The 23,900-nt window shown below is 44.3% G+C and overlaps 1 protein-coding gene across 3 annotated transcripts in view; it reads right to left on the bottom strand.

Moving 5' to 3' along the window:
* FAM110B (family with sequence similarity 110 member B) overlaps positions 1 to 23,900 on the bottom strand; it is a 191,072-nt gene that overhangs the window by 133,032 nt on the left and 34,140 nt on the right. The window lies entirely within an intron of this gene.

Here is a 23,900-nt window from a genome sequence, read left to right as displayed (position 1 = left end):
TTACCCCGGTAGTGAAGACAAACCCTGAGATTGATTGAAGGTTGCTCCCTCTCTGGGCTTCTCATTCTGGCACTCCCTAACTTTTAAGTGCTTGAGTTGTAATATTAATAGTGTACTTCTAATGTATTTTTGTGTGTGTAGTATTTGAGAAGTTGTATGTGGTCAGGTAATTGAATACTATCATAAAGCATATGCACAAAGGGACCAAACAAACAATACACGTGCTATGTATTACACCGCATACCCACACAATGCGTATAAAAGTTAGTAACTTTGTTTGACTCTGTCTACCCATAACATTTTCCATTAACTCACTTGGCATAAAAGTGAAGTACTTAATTTAAAAGATGCTTCTTGTGTTCACTCCATCACTTTCATCTTTTCAGTATGAAGCTGTGTGTGTCAAAAGCTCTTATGAAAAGCTGGTCTAAATTTTCTCTACCAGTCAGCATTCCCATTCAAGGGAGCAATTAGTCAGTATTTCTAAATGTATATCTCTGTTCATCCTCCCTCCGACTCTTGAACCAGAGTGTTCTTTGTACAAGGCAATGAGTTACTTTCCTAGTGATGTCATACGATGCAGCACATAAGAAATGAATTACTGCTATGAATATAAATTGGGAGACTGAAATTGGTTGGTTCAGAAGATTGTTAATGGGTACAGAACCTTTCACCTCTAGGTCACAGGGCAAACTCAACAGTGACTGAATCTGGTTAAAATCTTTCAACTGCCTAGGCATGATGAGAAATCTGTTAGTGATGGACAAGTGCCATGATTACAAAAACCAGAATTACAGTTGGCGGACTCAAGGGCCACTAGAAACACACAGCATGGAAGTTGTAAGATATTTGGTAGACTGTTGGTATAGCCAATATTTTCTGCTTTCATTTAAAATACGGATGCAGAATGTTTCTAGCTCTTCTGGGTATGATGATATCCTTACGCATGTGAATCAGTGTAGCACTGTCTTTCTCAGTTTTCAGACAAATAGCCTAAAATATTAGCTCTAAAACCAAAATCCTGCCGCGCGCTCACCAACTTTCATTCCTATTAATTTCAGTGGGAACTGAAGGTGCTGGGCCCCTCACAAACACTGTACTCTGCACCCCCAGTTAACTACCCTATTCATCTTAATAAGTAACAGTGAAATTTAGGGACCCTAATTTTCAAGCTCTCTTGCTTAACATTAGATTTCTAAATCATAGAGTTTAAGGCCAGAAGAGACCACCAGATCACCTAGTCCAAGGGTGGGCAAACTTTTTGGCCTGAGGGCCACATCTCGGTATGGAAATTGTATGGTGAGACATGAATGCTCACGAAATTGAGGTTGGGGTACAGGAGGGGGTCAGGGCTCTGGCTGGGGGCACTGGCTCTGGGCTGGGGCCAGAAACATGGAGTTCAGGGTGAGGGAGGGGGTTAGGGTGTGGGAGGGGGGAGGGCTCCAGCTGGAGGTGCAGGATCTGGGGTGGAGCTGGGGGATTTGGGGTGTAGGAGGGTGATCCAGGCTGGGGACCAAGGGGTTCGGAGGGCAGAAGGCGGATCAGGGCTGGGGCAGAGAGTGAGGGCTCTGGCTGGAGGCGCGAGCTCTGGGGTGGTGCCATAAATTCAGGATACAGGAGGGGGCTCCGTGCTGGAGCACAGGGTTGGGATGCGGGGGAAGGATCAGGGCTGGGGCAGAGGGTTGGGGCATGGGAGCGATTCAGGGGTGCAGGCTCTGGGCAGCACTTACCTGAAGCAGCTCCTGGAAGCAGCAGCATGTCCCCCCTCCGGCTCCTATGCGAAGGTGTGTCCGGGTAGTTCTGTGCACTGTCCTGTCTGCAGGCACCACCCCTGCAGCTCCCATTAGCCACAGTTCCTGGTCAATGGGAGCTGCAGGAGTGGTGCTTGGGGCAGGGGCAGCGCGCGGAGCCCCATGGCTGCCCCTAAACATAGGAGCCAGAGGGGGGACATGCTGCTGCTTCCGGGAGCCTTGGCACTCGAGTGCGGAGAGGCCTCCAACCCCGCTCCCTGGCTGGAGCGTGGGAACAGGGCAAGCCCCAGACCTTGCTCCCAAGTGAGAGCTCAAGGGCCGGATTAAACCGGCTGGAGGGCCGGATGTGGCCCACGGGCCGTAGTTTTTCCCACCCTTGATCTAGTCTGACCTCCTGTGCATCACAGGCCAACAACGCCATTCAATATCTGCACATTAAACCCAACAACTAAAATTAGACCAAAGCATTACAGCCCAAAGACGCTAGACTATCATGTGCAATGGGCAGAGAACAGGCGGGACCAAGGCACACCAATGCTCAAGGTCCCAGCAAAGGCAGGGAAATTATTAATTAAGATATACACAGGTAATCCTGGCAAACCCACACACCACAAAGAAAAGCAAAAACGCCCCAAGGTCACTGCCAACCTGACCTGAGGAAAAATCCCCTGTATATGGCGATCAGGTAGACCTTGGGCATGTGGGAAAGAACCAGCCAGCAAAACACCTGGGAGAGAATGCTCAATGCCACTTCAGAGCCCCAGTGCTTCCCTTCCAATGTTCCATCTCCAGCCAAAGCCACCACTGCATCCTTATTTCTAACATCAGCTACTGTGATTAGAGTTGGGCTTATACTGTGCAATAATAAAATTAATGAATTCACATTTTTTAAATATTTGTTGTTTTCTGCAAATGTATGAGCAAGTTTATAAGCAAAAACATGTGCCAAAATAATTACATTTAAGCAAGTGTTTCAGAATATTTTCGGAAGGAGAATTCTGAATTTGTAATAAGTATTAATTCTAGAAACCTGATTCTAAGACTTACGATCATCCAGTTAGGATACACGCTTGTGTGCCCAATCAGAATAGTTTGAATTTCAAATACTGAGATCTCACAAACTTCAAGCTATCTATGGAAATTATTTGTGAAGTAACTGTGTATTGTGAATAAATCTGAGAAAAACAATCACCTCGGAAAATTTGCAAACAGCAAACGAAGAGACATTTGTCTGATATGAATTGTTTACTGAGATTCTCCCACTTCTGGCTAATAAACTCAGCCAAAGAGACTGGGTCTTGAGAGAGGAGATTGTTGATGTTGTCAGACACTGGTGGAAAAAGTCCCACTTATTGGGTTCTTTTGGAGATTAAGTTTAGTTTGAGTTTTTCTAGGAAGTTGCTGGTTTTGTTTCTGTCGTGTTATTTCAAACAACGTCATAGGTGCCAAGAATAGCAGATGGCTGCCTTTTTATATGTGGTTATAAATAACAAGAAATAAATATGAGGCATGACATAAGTGCTATTATTTAGGGTTATATTATACCCATCTCCTAGAACTGGAAGGGACCCTGAAGGGTCTTCAAGTCCAGCTCCCTGCCTTCACAAGCAGAACCAAGTACTGATTTTGCCCCAGATCCTTAAGTGCCCCCCCCTCAAGGATTGAACTCACAACCCTGGGTTTAGCAGGCCAATGCTCAAACCACTGAGCTATCCATTATAGTTATGTAGGTATTTTACTACAACTATAGTGGTTCTGTGGTATTGTGGTTCTGCTGTTTGGTGCGATAACAGAAAATAAACATCAGCAATAAGCAGATTTACAGAAATACACTTTTACAATTCAATACAAATATTTATTTTGTTAACCAAAATTAACACATTTTAAATTAAAATCTCACTAAAATAATGCACTAAAGCGTAAAACTCATCCGTCTTAAAACTGGAGCCACTTTGTAGGGATCTGCTACAAGGAAACGTCTTCTTTCCAGACCCTCAGGTTGACTGAAGAAGGACAGCAGAAACTGGCTGTTCAAGCACCCAGCAAGCCCACCCATGGTTGGCCAGAAGGGCACAGCTTGTGTCCTGTAAATGTAGCTACTGAACCTGTTCCATTGTTGGCTGTGCAGCTGCAAGAAGTTCATGTACAGGTGTCTTCACCTGTGTCTTCAGCCAGAGTCATAAAAGTTCTGTCTGCTGAGTACTTCTAGCACAGACAGCAGGCATCAAATCAGTAGAAGTGGTAAAAAAAATGGCAACAATTTTAGCTCAAAATTTTCAAAAAAAAAATCTGTGAATAAAGCCATCAATATTTCAAAAGTTTTGGACCAGCTTTACAAATAACTTCCTTCTTTACTTGCCTACTGAAATTAGAGCTCTGGGTCTTATATTTCTCCTGTTAGAGCTGAGAGGTGCTGCTGAGGCTAAGCAGTGTACACACTGCAACTCCTTTTTCTGTATTAGCTGCTGCTGACATCATCAACTGGTATAGGAGAAACAGATCCCCACGTTAAACTATGATGACTAAATTAACCTTAATATATATATATTTGTAACTGTCAAAGTGACACACTTTCTTTTAATGACTTGGAACCACAGGACATTTAGTTCTTATTTAAAGACAGGATATTAGATTTCACCCCGAAGAACCCAGTGTACGATCTGCACAGCCACCGTCATCTAGCTATATAACCCTTCGAAAATACCAATAGCCTCTATAGCGCTTGTCATTGAGAAGTCTCAGGACATTCATTTCAGATAGAAATGTGGTGTTTTCCTCGTTTGACATTTTCCACCCTCTTTTCACTCTCTGGTATGGCATGAAATCAAAGTGTTGGTGTTTGTGAAGATAACGCAGCTCTAAGGTCACACACACACACACACACACACAAAAAAAAAAAAAAAAAAAGACATGCCCAGGCTAATTCTGAAGGATTTATGAATGACTGAAATAATTCCTTATCCTAACAATTCCAAAAGTACCTCACTAAACTTTCAAACATCACTGGGTGTACGCTGAGGGACTGTAGCTATTAAAGAGATAAGCTGATCTGGACACTTAATAGCAGGAGGATAGGATACTACCTGTGCTGACTATCACTGGAGGAAAATGGAAGGAAAGGAAAGAAAAGAAATATTAGTCTACTGTTTAACTGTAACTAGATAGCTTGAGGGCTCCAGCTACATTCAGTTAAATGTGACAAACCCTCTATGCTAAGATAGATTTGAATGCCTTCTGCAACTGAAGAAAACTAAGATACCTTGCTATCCTTGGAGGGAGAGAAGTTACTTAAAGCAGATAAGGTGTAGGAGGTTGCAGACTTTCAAATAACTGAAAATAAGGTACTATTTGCCAGTGGACATTATGCCAAAGAGAATCAGTCTACTGAATGTATACTCCAAGTTTTTACAGACAGGAGAGGTGAGTCACTGCTCTTCTAAATCCATAAAGCATTATAGTCTCAAATCAGCAAAACCAAAACACAACTTTTGAATTAAGAAGGCACAGTGAATTTAAAGGGTGTGACATTCTTAAGACATTGAAGGTGGGGTTTATAATTTAAGGGGCTATTTTGCCTCATTCCAGTAATTTCTCTTCCAATCTGTGGTTAGGCAATTTATTTCATAAACACACACCCTACATTAAACCGATGAGACGATTCAGATATTAAACACACAAAAGTCAGGAAATGCAAAAGTTAGGTTCCAACAACGAATGCTAACTCAGCAATACCGTATGTTGCATTTTACCTGCCTGTGTTGTCAATATTATGCTTAATATATATCTTTAGTGTGGCAGAGTTTACTGTTGTTGTGGGAATCTTAACTTCTGAATTTCATGACTTCTGAATGGCAAAAACACAAACAAACAAACAAAAAACCCTTTGGATAAAGACCAGGAATGATAAATTTTAGCCTAAAATAAGTGTTTGAGAAAATTATGAGCAACTGAAATGAGGGGTTTACTACAATATTATAATTCCCCATAGAAAGTGAAGTCTGATGAAAACAGATATACTGGTGACTATTCTGAATGGATACGTATCACAACAGGAAAAATAGAGTGAAACTGCTCGTCAGGGCATTAGCATGGTAACAATCCCTTCTAAATTCTAACGATTTATTATCACTACTACTATTACTTATCATGCTTATTGTAAAAATGTGTCATCCCCCTCAATTAGGCATGGTCCTATTAAGTAAAGTTTGAATCTGAAATTAAAATTTGGGGAAATTAAGGGGATTAAGGGGATTAATAACATTCCACTTTTTCTTCATCTGAAATATATATATATACACATACGCGCGCGCACACACACACACACGATGAAAGTGCCATAAACAAAACTAATTAATTTTGTTTTCCTTCATTTCTTTACTAAGGAAATATAGCTTACCTTAGTAAATAGCTCAGATTTTAAAAGATCAAGTATTCTGACTGAAATCTGCAGCTATGCCTGAACTTAGTCTATAGGGGTTGTTTGTTTTAAACTTGCTATAGAAGGATTTTCCTATGGAAAAACTTCATGTCAGACTTTAGGTTCAGGGCTGTTATTGCTTGTAAGGTCCCCACCCACATTTTCAGTACTCTCTCTCTTTTGGTCTCCCCAAACAGTGTGTTTTACTTATAAAGAATTTAGCTCTGCATTTGTATCCATTACAGATTAACCAATCAGTGTATCTAGGAAGTATACATTTTGTAGTCAGGGTGTCACTGTCACTGCTGTGCTGTGTGTCAAAAAAAACAGTACTTACAGTGATCATACGATTATTTACAAAAGCACATTGGGCAAAATATTGTACAAGTCCTTACTCAAACAGAAATGCACAGTGGACCCATTGTAAGGTTACATTTTAACAAAAAAAGTGCAGAATATGTTTCTTTTAATACACTTTCACTGAAAAAAACTTACTGCTGCTGGCATGAATCTAGTTTTTCAGTATCAGAGGGGTAGCCGTGTTAGTCTGGATCTGTAAAAGCAGCAAAGAGTCCTGTGGCACCTTATAGACTAACAGACGTTTTGCAGCATGAGCTTTCGTAGGTGAATACCCACTTCGTCGGATGCAAGTAGTGGAAATTTCCAGGGGCAGGTATATATATGCAAGCAAGAAGCAAGCTAGAGATAACGAGGTTAGTTCAATCAGGGAGGATGAGGCCCTGTTCTAGCAGTTGAGGTGTGAAAACCAAGGGAGGAGAAACTGGTTCTGTAGTTGGCAAGCCATTCACAGTCTTTGTTTAATACTGAGCTAATGGTGTCAAATTTGCAGATGAACTGAAGCTCAGCAATTTCTCTTAGAAGTCTGGTCCTGACGTTTTTTTCCTGCAGGATGGCCACCTTAAGATCTGCTATTGTGTGGCCAGGGAGGTTGAAGTGTTCTCCTACAGGTTTTTGTATATTGCCATTCCTAATATCTGATTTGTGACCATTTATTCTTTTCCGTAGACTGTCCAGTTTGGCCAAGGTACATAGCAGAGGGGCATTGCTGGCATATGATGGTGTATATTACATTGGTGGATGTGCAGGTGAATGAACCGGTGATGGTGTGGCTGATCTGGTTAGGTCCTGTGATGGTGTCGCTGGTGTAGATATGTGGGCAGAGTTGGCATCGAGGTTTGTTGCATGGATTGGTTCCTGAGCTAGAGTTACTATGGTGTGGTGTGCAGTTACTGGTGAGAATATGCTTCAGGTTGGCAGGTTGTCTGTGGGCGAGGACTGGCCTGCCACCCAAGGCCTGTGAAAGTGTGGGATCATTGTCCAGGATGGGTTGTAGATCCCTGATGATGCGCTGGAGGGGTTTTAGCTGGGGACTGTATGTGATGGCCAGTGGAGTCCTGCTGGTTTCTTTCTTGGGTTTGTCTTGCAGTAGGAGGCTTCTGGGTACACGTCTGGCTCTGTTGATCTGTTTCCTTATTTCCTCGTGCGGGTACTGTAGTTTTGAGAATGCTTGGTGGAGATTTTGTAGGTGTTGGTCTCTGTCTGAGGGGTTAGAGCAGATGTGGTTGTACCTCAGTGCTTGGCTGTAGACAATGGATCCGGTGGTGTGCCCGGGATGGAAGCTGGAGGCATGAAGGTAGGCATAGTGGTCAGTAGGTTTTCGGTACAGGGTGGTGTTAATGTGACCATCACTTATTTGCACCGTGGTGTCTAGGAAGTGGACCTTCCGTGTAGATTGGTCCAGGCTGAGGTTGATGGTGGGGTGGAAGCTGTTGAAATTGCAGTGGAATATTTCCAGAGTCTCCTTCCCATGGGTCCAGATGATGAAGATGTCATCAATGTAGCGTAGGTAGAGAAGGGGCGTGAGTGGACGGGAGCTGAGGAAGCATTGTTCCAGGTCGGCCATAAAAATATTGGCATATTGTGGGGCCATGCAGGTGCCCATAGCGGTGCCACTGATCTGGAGATATATATTGTCATCAAATTTGAAATAGTTGTGTGTGAGGATAAAGGCACACAGCTCAGCAACCAGTTGTGCTGTGGCATCATCAGGGATACTGTTCCTGACAGCTTGTATTCCATCAGTGTGTGGGATGTTTGTGTAGAGATCCTCTACATCCATGGTGGCTAGGATGGTGTTTTCTGGAAGGTCACCAATGCATTGTAGTTTCCTCAGGAAATCAGTGGTGTCACGAAGATAGCTGGGAGTGCTAGTGGCATAGGGTCTGAGTAGGGAGTCCACATATCCAGAGAGTCCTTCAGTGAGAGTGCCAATGCCCGAGATGATGGGGCGTCCAGGATTTCCGGGTTTGTGGATCTTGGGTAGTAGATAGAATAACCCTGGTTGGGGCTCTAAGGGTATGTTGATTTGTCCTCGCCCACAGACAACCTGCCAACCTGAAGCATATTCTCACCAGTAACTGCACACCACACCATAGTAACTCTAGCTCAGGAACCAATCCATGCAACACACCTCGATGCCAACTCTGCCCACATATCTGCCCACCAATGTAATATATGCCATCATATGCCAGCAATGCCCCTCTGCTATGTACCTCGACCAAACTGGACAGTCTACAGAAAAGGATAAATGGACACAAATCAGATATTAGGAATGGCAATATACAAAAACCTGTAGGAGAACACTTCAACCTCCCTGGCCACACAATAGCAGATCTTGAGGTGGCCATCCTGCAGCAAAAAAACTTCAGGACCAGACTTCAAAGAGAAACTGCTGAGCTTCAGTTCATCTGCAAATTTGACACCATCAGCTCAGTATTAAACAAAGACTGTGAATGGCTTGCCAACTACAGTACCAGTTTCTCCTCCCTTGGTTTTCACACCTCAACTGCTAGAACAGGGCCTCATCCTCCCTGATTGAACTAACCTCGTTATCTCTAGCTTGCTTCTTGCTTGCATATATATATACCTGCCCCTGGAAATTTCCACTACTTGCATCTGACGAAGTGGGTATTCACCCATGAAAGCTCATGCTGCAAAACGTCTATTAGTCTATAAGGTGCCACAGGATTCTTTGCAGTTTTTCAGTAGCAATCATTTTCTACATATCCAACTACATATATATGTGAACTGTATCATAGAATATCAGGGTTTGAAGGGACATCAGGAGATCATCTAGTCCAACCCCTTACTCAGAGCAGGACCAATTTCCAACTAAATCATCCCAGCCAGGGCTTTGTCAAGCTTGACCTTAAAAACTTCTAAGGAGATTCCACCACCTCCCTAGGTAACCCATTCCAGTGCTTCACCACCCTCCTAGTGAAAAAGTTTTTCCTAATATCCACCCTAAACCTCCCCCACTGCAACTTGAGACCATTACTCCTTGTTCTGTGTCTATTTTTAAGTATGTGTATATGTATATCTTAGAAAGGCAGGCGATTGTTTACTTACAGAGAACTTAGATTAAGGAAAATGAAGAAAACAACATGCAGAAGGGAACAGAGTTGCTTCACTTGCTGTACTATGCTATATGTTATCAACAATTGGGTTTTGCTTTTTATTTTTTTAATTCCACTGAATTTACACATTGCTACAGGAGGGGCCTGGAAACCAGCTGAATTTGTTTGTATCAGTTTCTGTGATAGCTCTATCAAACAATAAAACCAATGGGCCAGCAGGAACTCAGTGTTGCGTGATGAAGGAAAGCAGTCTGAATTATTGCTGGCAAGACTAATTTCACAGATTATCTAGTCAGACTTCTGCATCAAACAGGACACTCCAATACATTATCATTTATCTCTGTCTTATTTAACTTTTACTTAGCCATTACCACCTGGGTGTTATTAGAGAGCTTATTTTTTCACTTTTACATTTCCCTGGTCCTTCTCGCATGAACAGAGAGCAACAATACCTGAAGTCCGAAGGTGCAAACAATTTGATGTTTATTACACCTAAATTCTTAAAGTATAGGCCTTTGCAGACAGGCCTGAATATCTATATCTTGCATCCGAAGAAGTGGGTATTCACCCACGAAAGCTCATGCTGCAAAACGTCTGTTAGTCTATAAGGTGCCACAGGATTCTTTGTTGCTTTTATATCTTAACAGGGGTCCCCTTTGATAATCTGTTGCAATGCCTAATAGCTCTGCTTATATTGTATGTAAAACAATCATATTTAACATATAACCGTTTATGTAGTAAGGAGAAGATCTAGAAGCCATTCACAAACTACACAGGAACACACAGTAAACATTGTATTTACCAAGGAAAAAGAAACAGTAGACAGAAGATATCCAAATATAATGTAAAAGTTTTTTTATCCTTGCCTGTGGGCATGTAAGGGAGAAAACAATTAGTAAAATACTGAGTGTTTGAATATATACTATCATTTTCTTACTTTGATAAACATAATTCAATTTAAAAGATCTCCTCTGGGGACAGCAGTGTTAGCTATAGTGAATACAGTCCTCCATCTCAAACACAGCATTGTAATATTGATTCTACAATTAAAAGTTCAGATGACATTCAAAATGCTTATTTTTCCATTTACTGTGACAAAAGTATACTTTTTCGACTTGAGTTTCTTACATTTGATCTCAAGCTGTAAGCGATGAAGAATTTATGGGAGCTACAGAAAGTTGCAACTGCAAGGACAGAGACTGGAAGTCGGAAAGAGAAGGCCAAGGGTATTACCAGTGTCTGAAAAAGCAGGTTCTCCTCCAGTTTGAGAGACAGAGTAGCCCAACTACTTTCCAATGTAAAGGTTTGCAGTTCATTTACTTGCTTGGGCAGATGCTTCACACACATAAAATCCTTCAGTTTGATGCATGTTCACTTGGGACCAGATTCTGATACCTTCATTCACACTGAATAACGGTATTTCAGAAGGTTTGCTCATGCAGTATGGTGCTATGTTACATGAGCACCAGTACCAAAATCTAGCACTTGAGTCTACATTAGATTTCTTAGTTTGTGTGTGTTCTTGCCAGACTGTGTTTATGCATTAGCAGTTTTTATTTATTTTAACTTTAAACTTTACACTAACAAGTGTGGCAAGGCAGTCTCCCCCAGCCTCTGCTGCTTTTAGCCCTGGTGAGACAGGCTTGGGTAATATGGTCCCCCTTGGGACACTGGGGAAGTCTGCTCCCCATGTCTCCACCAGTCCTGTTTAGAGTCTTTTTACTCCCTTGTGGGAGAGAGTACTGCCTCTCCTCCTGGTGAGGCTCGCTGTCTTGCTGCTCCAACACTCCTGGCAGCAGGGCTCCTTCTCTCTCTGCTCTGCCCCCTCCTTCCTCCCAGGGAAGGGTTTAAAAAGGTCTCAGGCAGCCCTAAGTTGGAATCAGCTGATCCTAATTAACCTCAGGTAGCTTCCCCTCAGCTGATTCTAAGTGCTACCTTAGTAACCCTTTCCTCAGCTGAACCTGATTGACCTGTAGTTGCCTCCCAGTTGATAAGGAGGAGGGCCTTTTAACCCTCTGGGACTGATTCCTACCCCTCCCTTGCAGCTGTCTGTCCTGAGTTTATCACACAAGCTGTCACTAGGTAAGTATGGTAAAAATGTCAAATGCTAAAGAGGACAGAGTTGTCTGCTACATTAAATAATAAGGATATCCATATCTCAGAGCAAAGTGGCCAGGATTGTGCACAAGTCAAGAACCTTTACTTTGACACCGAGGGATAAGAATTACAAAGAGCAAATAAAAAGTAAGATTATATACTGGAAAATCATTTACATTTAAAAAAAGTAAATGATCACGAGAGACTGAATATCAAGGAGTTAAATGTGCTGTATAAAGTATCCCCTCTGTAAAAGTTATAACGACAATCTAGTAATGTACCAATATTGTCAATAGAGCTGGGCATAATTTTTCAGAGCAATTTATTTGGCAAAAAAATGCATTTCAGGTCAACCGAAATTATTCATAAATTCATGTCAAGTTCACCTAACAGTTTTGACTGTTTTTTTCATTTTCAATTCAAGGTTTTTTTCATTTTCCATTCACATAAAATTTTTGAAAAATGTTTTTGGTTCGATTCAAAGTTAATTTTGGTTTGTTTTGTTTTTGGAATTGTCAGCAAATTAAAATAAATTCATTGTTTGCCCAGCTCTAACTGATAGTTCCCTGTGGCATGTCACATCTTCCTTTCCTCCTTCAGTAAGGTGGTGATGGGGGCAGGGGTAGAGAAAGACGGCTACCAGCAACACAGAGGAGAGGCTTTGTGTTGATCAGCCATCTAGGTGAAGTCAAAGGTGAATATGAAGAAATTTACTCCTGAACAGGATTCTTGAATGAGCCTTTAGTGAGATTTTCAGTTCCTGCAACTCTTAGCTTCTGAGAAAGGGTAGATGCTGGGATCCTCCCAGGTCTTTGTCTCTAGACTTCACTGGAGGGCCCACCTCTAGCCTGTAAGTGTAGTCCTCTATTCAGCAGGTAACTGGTAATTTCCACCTCCAACCCCAATACAGTGATTAGATGTAAAAAACAAATCAATTCATACCTGGGCAATCTACTTTATCAGAGGTATTCAATAATAATTCACTTATTCCATACTCCGTTACTCTAAGAAGAGAACCAACCCCATAAGGAGAACGTTCATCTATATATGCTAAAATAAACCCTGGTTTAAAAAATGGTTAGTTGAAGCACCTTAGTTCAGAGAAGACACAAATGCATATAAGAAACCAAGACTAGCTGTTTTCCCTGGGTTTCAAATCTGTTTGGCTGCAATACTAGCTGAACCACCACCAAAAATTCCAGTTTAATACTTGTGTAGTTCAGTAGCCAATAGCAACTAAATCTGAGTAACTGATTGTATTTCTCAAAGAAACTCGAAGCTGGCAAACTTGTGAGGGGCAAGCAGCCAAACCAACCATTAATGCTGAGAACAGTATAAATCATCAAATGGAATCTGAATATTTCACACTTCACTTTGGAGGACATAAGCCACTTACAGCTTCTATTATAAACATTTAATATTAGTGATCTGTCAAGTTATAAAAGGCATGATGGCGCCAATGGCCACAGAATCCCTCTCTCTGACCTTGGACTTGCATCACTTTTGTTCTCAAAGTATCAGATCAGTATTGAAATTAAAGAGTTCCTGTATTAATGTACACATTAATTCACAACTCTTAAATTTATACTTTTTAAACTAAGTTTAATAATGTATAAATTAAAATACCACCTGTGATTTTTCTCCATTTATACTGTTCACCACTATATACAGCACAGAACAGTAGTAATTAGCTGACATTGCTTTTCTATGACATGCCATGTGTCTGGTTTTCATTTGATAAATCTTATCCACATTTTACAGCACTGCAGTCCAAAGCAACAATCATACAACTTTAATGAAAAACTTGTAAAAACAGCAATGAGATTCATGCCAGGAACAGATTTAATTACTAATATTAGGCATATTATATAAATAGTATTATAAAAGCCTTTAATACATCTGTGTCACAGCAGCAAGGAAGCAGAAAAGGTGGTAAGACAGAGTCTGGTGTTGGAACAGGGCAGACTGTTGACAAGCCCAAAGCCACTGGCATTTGACATTCACACTTGATTGCTCCATCAAGCATGCATTTGCCCCTACAATGAAACTTTAGAATCAATGGGTTAACATTGCATTTGTATTTGAGAGGCAATTATCTAGCCAACATCTGTTTTACAAATGGGATGGACCACCACAGTTTTAAGGAACGGTTTCAACTGCCACTTTAAATTCAGGATTCCACAGTTAAGTATGTTTTGTCAACCAGTTGAGTCTATAAAATATATTTTCATAAAGAAAGATACATTGTTTTGGAGATAGCTATATCATAAGTGAAGATGCTCAGGTACCACAACTTGTGCGTTTTACCCAAATAAAGAGTCAACATTTGGGGTTCTCAGTGATTTTTAGTTCAGATTGCTGATGAAACATATATATTAAATATTTTGTATAAATCAATAGCACTACAAAATAAAATATGAAATATAGCAACTTCCCGGATACCATCAGAGACATACCATCTTTCAAGGAAGGTAACATTTGGTGTGTCATACTCTTCTGCTTCTGTATAAACTTAAAAGGTTGGCGTGGCCACCACATAGGTATGTAGTAATAAATACCTGTACCTAAGAGTTACCTAAAAACTAATTCTTAAGACTCAGGTTTAAAAGTTCTTCAAAATTTGTTTTAGGGTTAAACAGTGACCTCTTCCAATACAGAAATGCACAAAATGCTTAATTATAAATAACATTCTAAGAGTGTCTCTGCACATACATATGTAAGGAACATAAAAGCAAGTGTATTTAAATGTTAAGAAATACATATGAAAAAGTGTCATAAAAGCAGCAGCACATGAAGAAATTTCTGCCTTCATCTGTCCTGCAGAGTTATCTTTTCCTCTCCCACATTTTTCAATCTGTTCAAATAGTAAATTTTGCGTTATATGGGTGTGTGAAGATGCAATGAGATAAATTTCAGTCATACATCTCATACAACCTTACTGAAGTCATCAGGGCTGCATGGGATGTATACTATTTGTATACAATAATGCCTTTTATATGCTGGAGACTTTCCAGACAGTCAAGAAGTCAGAAAATTACAGTCCTAAGGATCTGCTTATCTGTCTTCCCAACAAAAATCTTACCCCACCACACAGTACTATAAGCTAACTTTTCTAGCAGAGATCTACCTCCAAGGCCTGATTTGCATTGCCTGGAAAGGAAAAATAACTTAGCCCTGGTCTACACTAAGGTCGGGGGTCGAACTAGGGTACGCGAATTCAGCTACGTGAATAACGTAGCTGAATTCGAACTACCCTAGTTCGACTCACTTACCCGTCCAGACGCCGCGGAAGCGAACTCCGCGGCTCCAAGGTCGACTCCGGCAACTCCTCCTGCCGCGGTGGAGTACCGGAGTTCGAACTAGCGCTTCCGGAGTTCGAACTATCGCGTCTAGATCAGACGCGATAGTTCGAACTCCGAGCAGTCGAACTTGCCGCGTCGACCCAGCAGGTAAGTGTAAACGTGGCTTAAATCTTGCTAGCCTAGCAAGCCTACCAAGCTCTCTCTGTCTCTCTCTTTATTAGAATTACAGTCAGGTGGCCATGAAACAGATTAATAAATATGACTATGGTAACTGCTCACACAGCATTAAAACCATCAATAAATACAGTTTCAAGGAATCCAAAAACTGAAGTCTGTTTGCCTAGAACACTTGCTACTAATTATTATGGAACAAATTCCTATTTAAAAAAAAAACCCACCCTAGTCTGCTTACAAACAATTTGCAAATGAAAAGAGAACAAAATGCATAAAATAAATTGTTATGAATAGCTCACCCAATGCTACTGTAACAGATGGAATTCACATATAACCCAACCCATGGGCAGGTCCACAGGGGTATAATGCAGCCTCTCTACTGATGCTCTGAGTTGGAATAGGAAAACATACACATAAATCAAAGTGTTTTAATTCTGAAATGTTGCTGCAGTCGCTCTTGGGAACTGTAGTTCACGTATATCATGGTCCCATTCTCCTCTATGGGCTAGGTTCCCATCACTAAGGGCTTGGCTACACTTACAAGTTGCAGCGCTGGTGGAGGCTTTCCAGCGCTGCAATTACACCCCGTCCACACTTGCAGGGCACAACCAGCGCTGCAACTCCCTGGTTGCAGCGCTGGCTGAAAACCCATCCCGGCAGGGGTATAAGGAGTGCAGCGCTGGTGATCCAGTGCTGCTCAGCAGGTGTGGACACTCACCAGCGCTTTAATTGTCCTCCAGGGAATAAGGAGGTATCCCAGAATTCCTGTTCAGCCACTCTGCTCATCAGTTTGCACTCTACTGCTCTTGCCTCAGGTGACCCGCCCTTTAAATGCCCCGGGAATTTTAAAAATCTCCTTCCTGTTTGCTGCAGCCAGGTGTGGAGTGCAATCAGTTAATCTTTCCAGGTGACCATGCCTCCACGTGGCAAATGAGCCCCAGCATGGAGCAATGGCGAGCTGATGGACCTCATCAGTGTTTGGGGTGAGGAATCTGTGCAGGCACAGCTGCGCTCCGGCCGTAGGAATTACGATATCTTTGAGCAGATATCAAGGGCCATGCTGGATAGGGGCCATGATCGGGACGCACTACAATGCAGGGTGAAAGTTAAAGAGCTGCGGAGTGCCTATTACAAAGCCCGAGAGGGGAATCGACGATCCGGAGCTGCCCCCACGACCTGCCGTTTTTACAGGGAGATGGACGAGATACTTGGGGGTGACCCCACTGCCAATCCCAGGATAACGATGGACACTTCTGAGCAGGCTGGGGGACAGGAGGAGGAGGCGGAGGCGGAGGAAGCGGCGGGGGAGGGAGAGGAAACCGCGAGTGAAGCTCCTGGGATGGGGGAAGACACCCCAGAGTCCCTGGAGGCATGCAGCCAGGAGCTCTTCTCAAGCCAGGAGGAAAGTACCCAATCGCAGCAGCCAGCAGTTGCAGAAGGACAAGCAGAGGAGCGGGTTACCGGTAAGCGGCTTTTATTTTCTGGGTGGAAATGTTTCTGGAGAGGAAGGGGGGTTATGGCTGCATGCATGCCAGCCTCTAGATGTGGAATAGCCCGTTGATGTGGTCTATCACGTCGCGGTAATCTGCTTCAGTTATCTCAGCAAAAGTTTCATCCAGAGCGTGGGCAATATGCCTGCGCAGGTTTATAGGCAGAGCCACTGTGTCCCTTGTCCCAGTGACGGTGACGTGTCCGCGCCACTCTGTTGCCAGTGGTGGGGGGACCATTTCTGAACACAGGCAAGCCGCATAGGGTCCCGGGCGGAATCCACATTGCTCTAAAAGAGCCTCCGCTGTTCCCTAGTGACTCGCAGTAGGGAGACATCTTCCAGGATTAACTCCTGTGAAAAATGTTGGGAGACTCTTTAGTGAAGAGATAGGAGATAAGATCACCCCTGCAGCTGCATCTTCACTCAACCCTCTAGCACTCCAGATTACCCAAGCAACCAGCTCCCTCTATCACTCAAGCCCCACTTCTCCCTATATAAGCACCCCTCACTCACCATTTCGTGGCTTCTGTTGTGTTATGCGTGTGGGGAAAAGAATGCTAAAGTGAGAACTCCTCAGTGTAACAATTCATGTCTGGAGATAGTGGATACAATGCTGCCCGTGTTAAATGTTGTCATTTCTGTGTTTCTACAGTGACCTTGACTACTGGACTGCCCAGATGTTCAACATCACAGAGGCTTCAAAATTTGAGAAAATATCCCCGAAAGAGCAAAGAGGACATGCTGAAAACTGTTCTTCATCACTCTGCTACAGAGAGAAAAGAATTGAAGGAGTGGAGAGAGAAGGAAAGCATGATCCGCCAGAGACATTGGCGAGAAACGCTGTGGCAAAGAGGAAAAGCACAAACCAGCTGCTAGAGATCCTGTCGCGCCAAGCGGACTCTCTCCAGGCTATCGTAGCCATGCAGGCAGAGCAGTCCCGTGCTGCCCCACAGCCCCGTCCCAAAGCTTTTGCCTTGTGCCCCAATGTCAGCTCAAACCACCTTTCCCAGCATCCAGGTTCTTACCACCACCAGCTGCCTCCAACACCTGTACGTTCACCAACCAGCCCTGATACCTACCACCCTTACCCTCTGCATTCAACCCCCATCACCATGCAGTATATGCACCCTGAAGTGCAGGATTCATTAAACAGCAATCCAGACAGGACATATGCAAACTTGTGACTGTACAGTTCACCAACCCACACCCCTGCCCTCTTGTGTTCATGAAATGTTGTGTGTCTGTCTGTCTGTCAAGGAAGTTTTTTTCTTTTCAATAAAACAATTCTTGGCTTTGAAAACAGTCTTTATTATAGCAGATAGTGAAAGATACCTTAGCCCAGTAAAGAAAGAGGCACTGCAAATCATATTATTATTATGGATAATAGAATAACAGTGTAAGCAGTGCAATTCACTCCCATGCAAGGCAGCAAACATTACTGTTGGCTTTCAGCCTCAAATTCTTCCCTCAAGGCATCCCTAATCCTTGTAGCCCTGTGCTGGGCCTCTCTATTAGCCCTGCTCTCTGGCTGTGCATATTCAGCCTCCAGGACTTGAACCTCGGTGGTTCAAGTCCTGGATGCCTCACTGAATGTTTCAAATTGGTTAATAAAATACACACAAGCATTGCTATAACTTTATAGGGTAACATTATTTTAGACAGCTTTAAATTTATTATTTTATTATGCCTGCTAGAGAGAAGCTAGCCAAGGCCAACTTTTCATAACAAAACTCACAACTTAATTAACCTAATTTAAAAACCTAAACATTCCAGGTTTAAATATTCCAACATCACCCTTCCCTTCACAAATATTATGGAGGGTACAGCAAGCGCATATAACCACGGGGATGCTGCTTTCCCCCAAGTCTAGCTTCCCATACAGACATCTCCAGCGGGCTTTTAAACGCCCAAAAGCACACTCCACAGTCATTCTGCACCGGCTCAGCCTGTAGTTGAACCGGTCCTTGCTCCTGTCAAGCTTCCCTGTATAGGGTTTCATGAGCCAAGGCAGTAACGGGTACGCGGGGTCTCCAAGGATCACAGTGGGCATTTCGACATCCCCTACTGTGATCTTCCTGTCTGGGAAAAAAGTCCCTGCCTGCATCTTCCTGAACAGGCCACTGTTCCGAAAGATGCGTGCATCATGCACCTTTCCCGGCCTGCATTTGTAATTGTCAATGAAACGCCTGCGGTGATCCACAAGCGCCTGGATAACAATAGAGAAATACCCCTTACGATTAACTTACTCTGATGCCAGGTGGGGGCAGAATAGGAATATGCGCCCCATCTATCGCCCCTCCACAGTTAGGAAACCCATTTGTGCAAAGCCATCCACAATGTCCTGCACGCTCCCCAGAGTCACGGTCTTTCTTAGCAGGATGCGATTAATTGCCTTGCAAACTTGCATCAAAACGATTCCCACGGTCGACTTTCCCACACCAAACTGGTTCCCGACCGACGGGTAGCTGTCTGGAGTTGCCAGCTTCCAGATTGCAATAGCCACCCGCTTTTCCACCGTCAGGGCAGCTCTCAATCTTGTGTCCTTGCGCCGCAGAGTGGGGGCGAGCTCAGCACACAGTCCCATGAAAGTGGCTTTTCTCATACGAAAGTTCTGCAGCCACTGCTCGTCATCCCAGACTTCCATGACGATGTGATCCCACCACTCAGTGCTTGTTTCCCGAGCCCAAAAGCGGCATTCAACGGTGCTGAGCATTTCTGTGAATGCCACAAGCACTTTGGTGTCACACGCGCAGGAGAATCGATATCGATATCATCGCCAGACTCTCACTGTCACTTTGGAGCTGAAGGAATAGCTCGACTGCCAAACGTGTTGTGCTGGCGACACTCATCAGCACAGTCCTCAGCAGCTCGGGCTCCATTTGCCACAGAAATCGCGATTCACACAGAGAGTAAAACAGAAAGACACTCACAATGGCGCCAAACGCTGCCGGAAAGAGTGAATGCTGGGATGTGAAGCGATGCACCACGGGGCGCTGGCAAACAGGAAGCGGACACTTCCTTCCCCTTCCCACAATACTCAGCGCCAAAATGGGACGAGGTGCTCTGTGGGATAGCTGCCCACAATGCACCTCTCAATACAGCGCTGGAAAGTGCTGCAAGTGTGGCCACACTGCAGCGCTGGTAGCTGTCAGTGTGGCCACACTCCAGCGCTGGCCCTACACAGCTGCATGACCAGCGCTGTAACTCCCAGCGCTGCAACTTGTAAGTGTAGCCAAGCCCTAAGGGTATGTATACATAGCAAAGAAAAGGGGTTTTGCTGTGTTTATAGAACAGGAGTACTTGTGGCACCTTAGAGACTAACAAATTTATTTCAGCATGAGCTTTCATGAGCTACAGCTCACTTCCTCGGATGCATAGAATGGAACACACAGACAGGAGATATTTATACATACAGAGACCATGAAAAGGTGGAAGTATGCATACCAACAGGAAGAGTCTAATCAACTGAGATGAGCTATCATCAGCAGGAGAAAAAAAAACTTTTGAAGTGATAATGCTGTGTTTATATACCTCACAAGGACAGTCTGTGAGGCATCCTGGAAGATGTAGTGGGATGAATGAACCTGGACCACAGAGGTATAGAAATATTGCCTTGCCAACCCAGAGTAAACAAAAATCATAAGATTGACTTAAAAACATATTGAGGCTCAGAAAGCCTTTCCAATTAAAATGAATTCCACTATGCATAATGCCACCATTTCGTTCTTATATAGCACTTTTCTATCAGTAGATCTCAAAGTGCTTTATAAAAGAAATCAGAATCATTATCCTCATTTTAGATGGGGAAACAGAGAAAAAAGCAGGGAAATGATTTGCCCAAAGTCACTGTGAACAGAACACAGGTCTCTTGTGTCCCAGTCCAGTGTTCTGTCAGCTATGCCATGGTGCCTCCAAAATTATAGATTCATAGATTATAAAGCCAGAAAAGACCACTGTAATCATCTAATCTGACCACAGGCATAACAAAGGCCATAGAACTTCCCTGAATTGATTCCTGTTGGAGTATGTCTTTTAGAAAAATATCCAAACTTGATTTAATAATTACCAATGATGGAGACTCAACCACAACCCTTGGTAAATTGTTCCAGTGGTTAATTACCCTCACTGTTCCTATCACATCTTGAAGCATAGTGGGAAAGTGTACATACATGAGTTTTTACGGAGGTTATCAAGATTACATCAGAGGAAGGTCACATTTCAGAATGTTACGTAAATAGAAAAGCCATTGCCAGTGTTTCAGAGCAGTGATTCCCTCCTCTCCCACAACTATGGTTGAAAACTATATTTCTTGAGTCAGAAGGCTTTGCAATCACAAAGAATAATTTCTGTTAAATACAGTTATTAGTAAGTTATTAATAAGACTGAATCTCTTGACCTAGTTTTTTTCATAGCTAAAAACCCCCACCAACCACACACACACACTCACCCCCTGTAACAGTCTTGCCTTTTGAGTACCAACATATGATACTTACCACACACAAACAGATATTCACAAATAATAACAAAACTGCTTTTATCCTGTTCTCCAATACCCAATTTTGTTTCATGAGAACATGAGTACAAATAATAATGTTTTATTAAAATAGAAACTTGAACTCCAGGTAGAATGTATTTATTTTTCAAAAGCACTTCTCATTTTGATTAACTTTCTTTTAGCCTGCTGAGATAATTGATCAGAATTACACAGGAATTAAAATTAGCACAGGTGGTGTTTATATGGTTCAAAGAGAATTAATCCCCAAATGGAAACTATATTACATTAGTGCGCATATATAATATAAATACAATATATATACTAGTTCTGACTTTAAAATATTAACCACAAAAGATTAAGCTAAAAGTGATGTTGAAAGGTGAAGTCTTTGTTTTCTCTATATTTTAAACTTATTTCATATCCTAACAGAAATTTAAAAAATAGGGTTGTTATCTGGACCAGGGATCTGCTAGGTCACTCCAATCCTAGACTCTGGGAGACAGCCTTACCCTGCTCTGCTGTGAGAACCCTGACTCCTGGTCTGTTCACGCACAGCCTCTAGCACGTAAGCAGCTTGGATGGTGCAACTGAATGACACAAGCCAATATCTCCGGTCCCAGACACAACCCTAGGAACCTTAATTTTGCAGTGTCCAGTTATGCCCACTGGACACTGCAAGCTTATATAAATTCATCAATTTAACAAAGAAATTGTATGTACCAGGCTTATCATCCCAAGGGGAGTCTCTGACACGCTTCAAATCAAACACACTGCTTCAGGTAGAACAAACAAATTTATTAGCTACAAAAAGATACATTTTAAGTGACCATAAGTCAGAGCACAAGTAGTCAGATTTGGTCAAATGAAATAAAAGCAACATGCATTCTAAGCTGATCTTAACATTTTCAGTGCCCTTACAAACTTAGATGCTTCTCATCACAGGCTGGCTGGTTGCCCTTCAGCCAGGCTCTCCCCTTTGATCAGCGCTTCAGTCGCTTCGTGGTGGTTTCTGTAGATCAGAGGTGGGCAAACAATGGACTGCGGGCAGTGGTGAGCTGGAGCTGGTTCGCAAGAACCGGTTGCTAAATATAGAAGCCGGTTCCTAAAGGGGCAGAAGGGTGGGCAAATTCCAGTCTGCGGGCCACATCCGGCCTGCGGGACTGTCCTGTCTGGTCCACCTGAGCTCCCAGCTGGGGAAGCCGAGGCTCTCCCGGCCCCTCCCCCGCTTCTCCCCTCCCCTCGCAGAGCCACTGGAGCCCTGGGGGAAGCGGCGGGGCTCCAGCGGCTAGTTAAAGGAGCAGGGCGGCAGAGGCAGCTGGAGCCCTGGCCCTTTAAATAGCCCCTGGAGCCCCCTTCTACCCCAGGGCTCCGGGGGCTATTTAAAGGGCACGGGGCTCCCCTGCTTCTACCACCCCGGCCCTTTAAATAGCCGCTGGAGCCCTGGAGTAGTGGCGGCGGGGCTCCGGCAGCCATTTAAAGGGCCGGGCGGTAGAAGCAGCAGGAGCCCTGGACTTTTTAAATAGCCCCCAGAGCCCCGCTGCCGCTACCCCAGGGCTCCAGCAGTGGGGCTCTGGTGGCAATTGAAAGGGCCTGGGGCTCCAGCCCCTGCTGGGAGCCCCAGGCCCTTTAAATTGCCCCCTGGGGAAGCCGGGCCACCCCAGTACGGTGCACCGGCTCTTGCCGGTACACCGTATGGGGGCATACCAGCTTACTTTCACCTCTAGGTAAGGGGGTGGGGCTGCGCGGCATCCTTACACAGCAGCATGTAAGGGGGCCAGCCGGGGCTGGGAGGAGGGGTTGGATAAGGGGTAGGGAGTGGTTGGAGGGGGCGGAGGTTATGGGGGGCGGTTAGGGGACAGGGAATGGGAGTTAGGCGTGGGAGTCCGGGGCTCTGTCGGGGTGGTGGTGGATGGGGTTGGGCAGTCAGGGAACAGGGAATGGGGCAAGTTGGGTAGGGGGTGAGGTCCTGGGGGGCAGTTAGAGGGGGGGATCTTGGGAAGGGGTGGTCAGGGGACAAGGTGGGGGTTGATGGGTTGCAGGTTCTGAGAAGGGCAGTCGGGGGCAGGATGTGGGTTGGGGTCGGATGGGTGGGTGGCGGGGGGGAGACAGGCATGTGGGGCTAGTACTCACCACGCAGTTCCCTACTGAGTCTTCAGTGGCACTTTGGCACTGGGTCCTTCACTCGCTCCGGGTAAAGGACCTGCCACTGAAAACCTGGAGCGAGTGAAGACTCCCACTGCCGCCGAACCGCCGAGGACCCATTAGGGAACCGGTTCTTTGGATCTTGGGAGTTCATCACTGCCCACAGGCCACATTTGGCCCGTAGGACCATTCTGACCGGTCCTTGAGCTCCCGACCCGGGAGGCTAGCCTCCAGCCCCTCCTCTGCTGTCCTTCTTCCCCCGCAGCCCCGCGGGCAGTGCTCCGGGCAGCTGAGCTGCGCGCTCCTGCCGAGCAGAGCGGCAGCGTGTCTAGCTCCAGCCAGGTAGTGTGGCTGCCAGACATGCTGCTCTGAGAGGCATGGTAAGGGGGTCGGGAGGTTGGATAAGGGGCGGGGGGTCCCGGGAGGGGGCGGTTAGGGGACAAGGAGAAGGGGGCGTTGAATGGGTCAGGGGTTCTGAGGGGGGCAGTCAGAGGGCAGGAAGTGGGAGGGGGCGGATGGGGGTGGGAGCCAGGCTGTTTGGGGAGGCACAGCCTTCCCTTCCCAGCCCTCCATACAGTTTTGCAATCCAAATATGG

Source organism: Mauremys reevesii, linkage group 2 (genome assembly GCF_016161935.1).
Source record: "Mauremys reevesii isolate NIE-2019 linkage group 2, ASM1616193v1, whole genome shotgun sequence".
Classification (NCBI taxonomy): Eukaryota; Metazoa; Chordata; order Testudines; family Geoemydidae; genus Mauremys; species Mauremys reevesii.
This window is presented reverse-complemented; position numbering and strand designations above follow the sequence as displayed.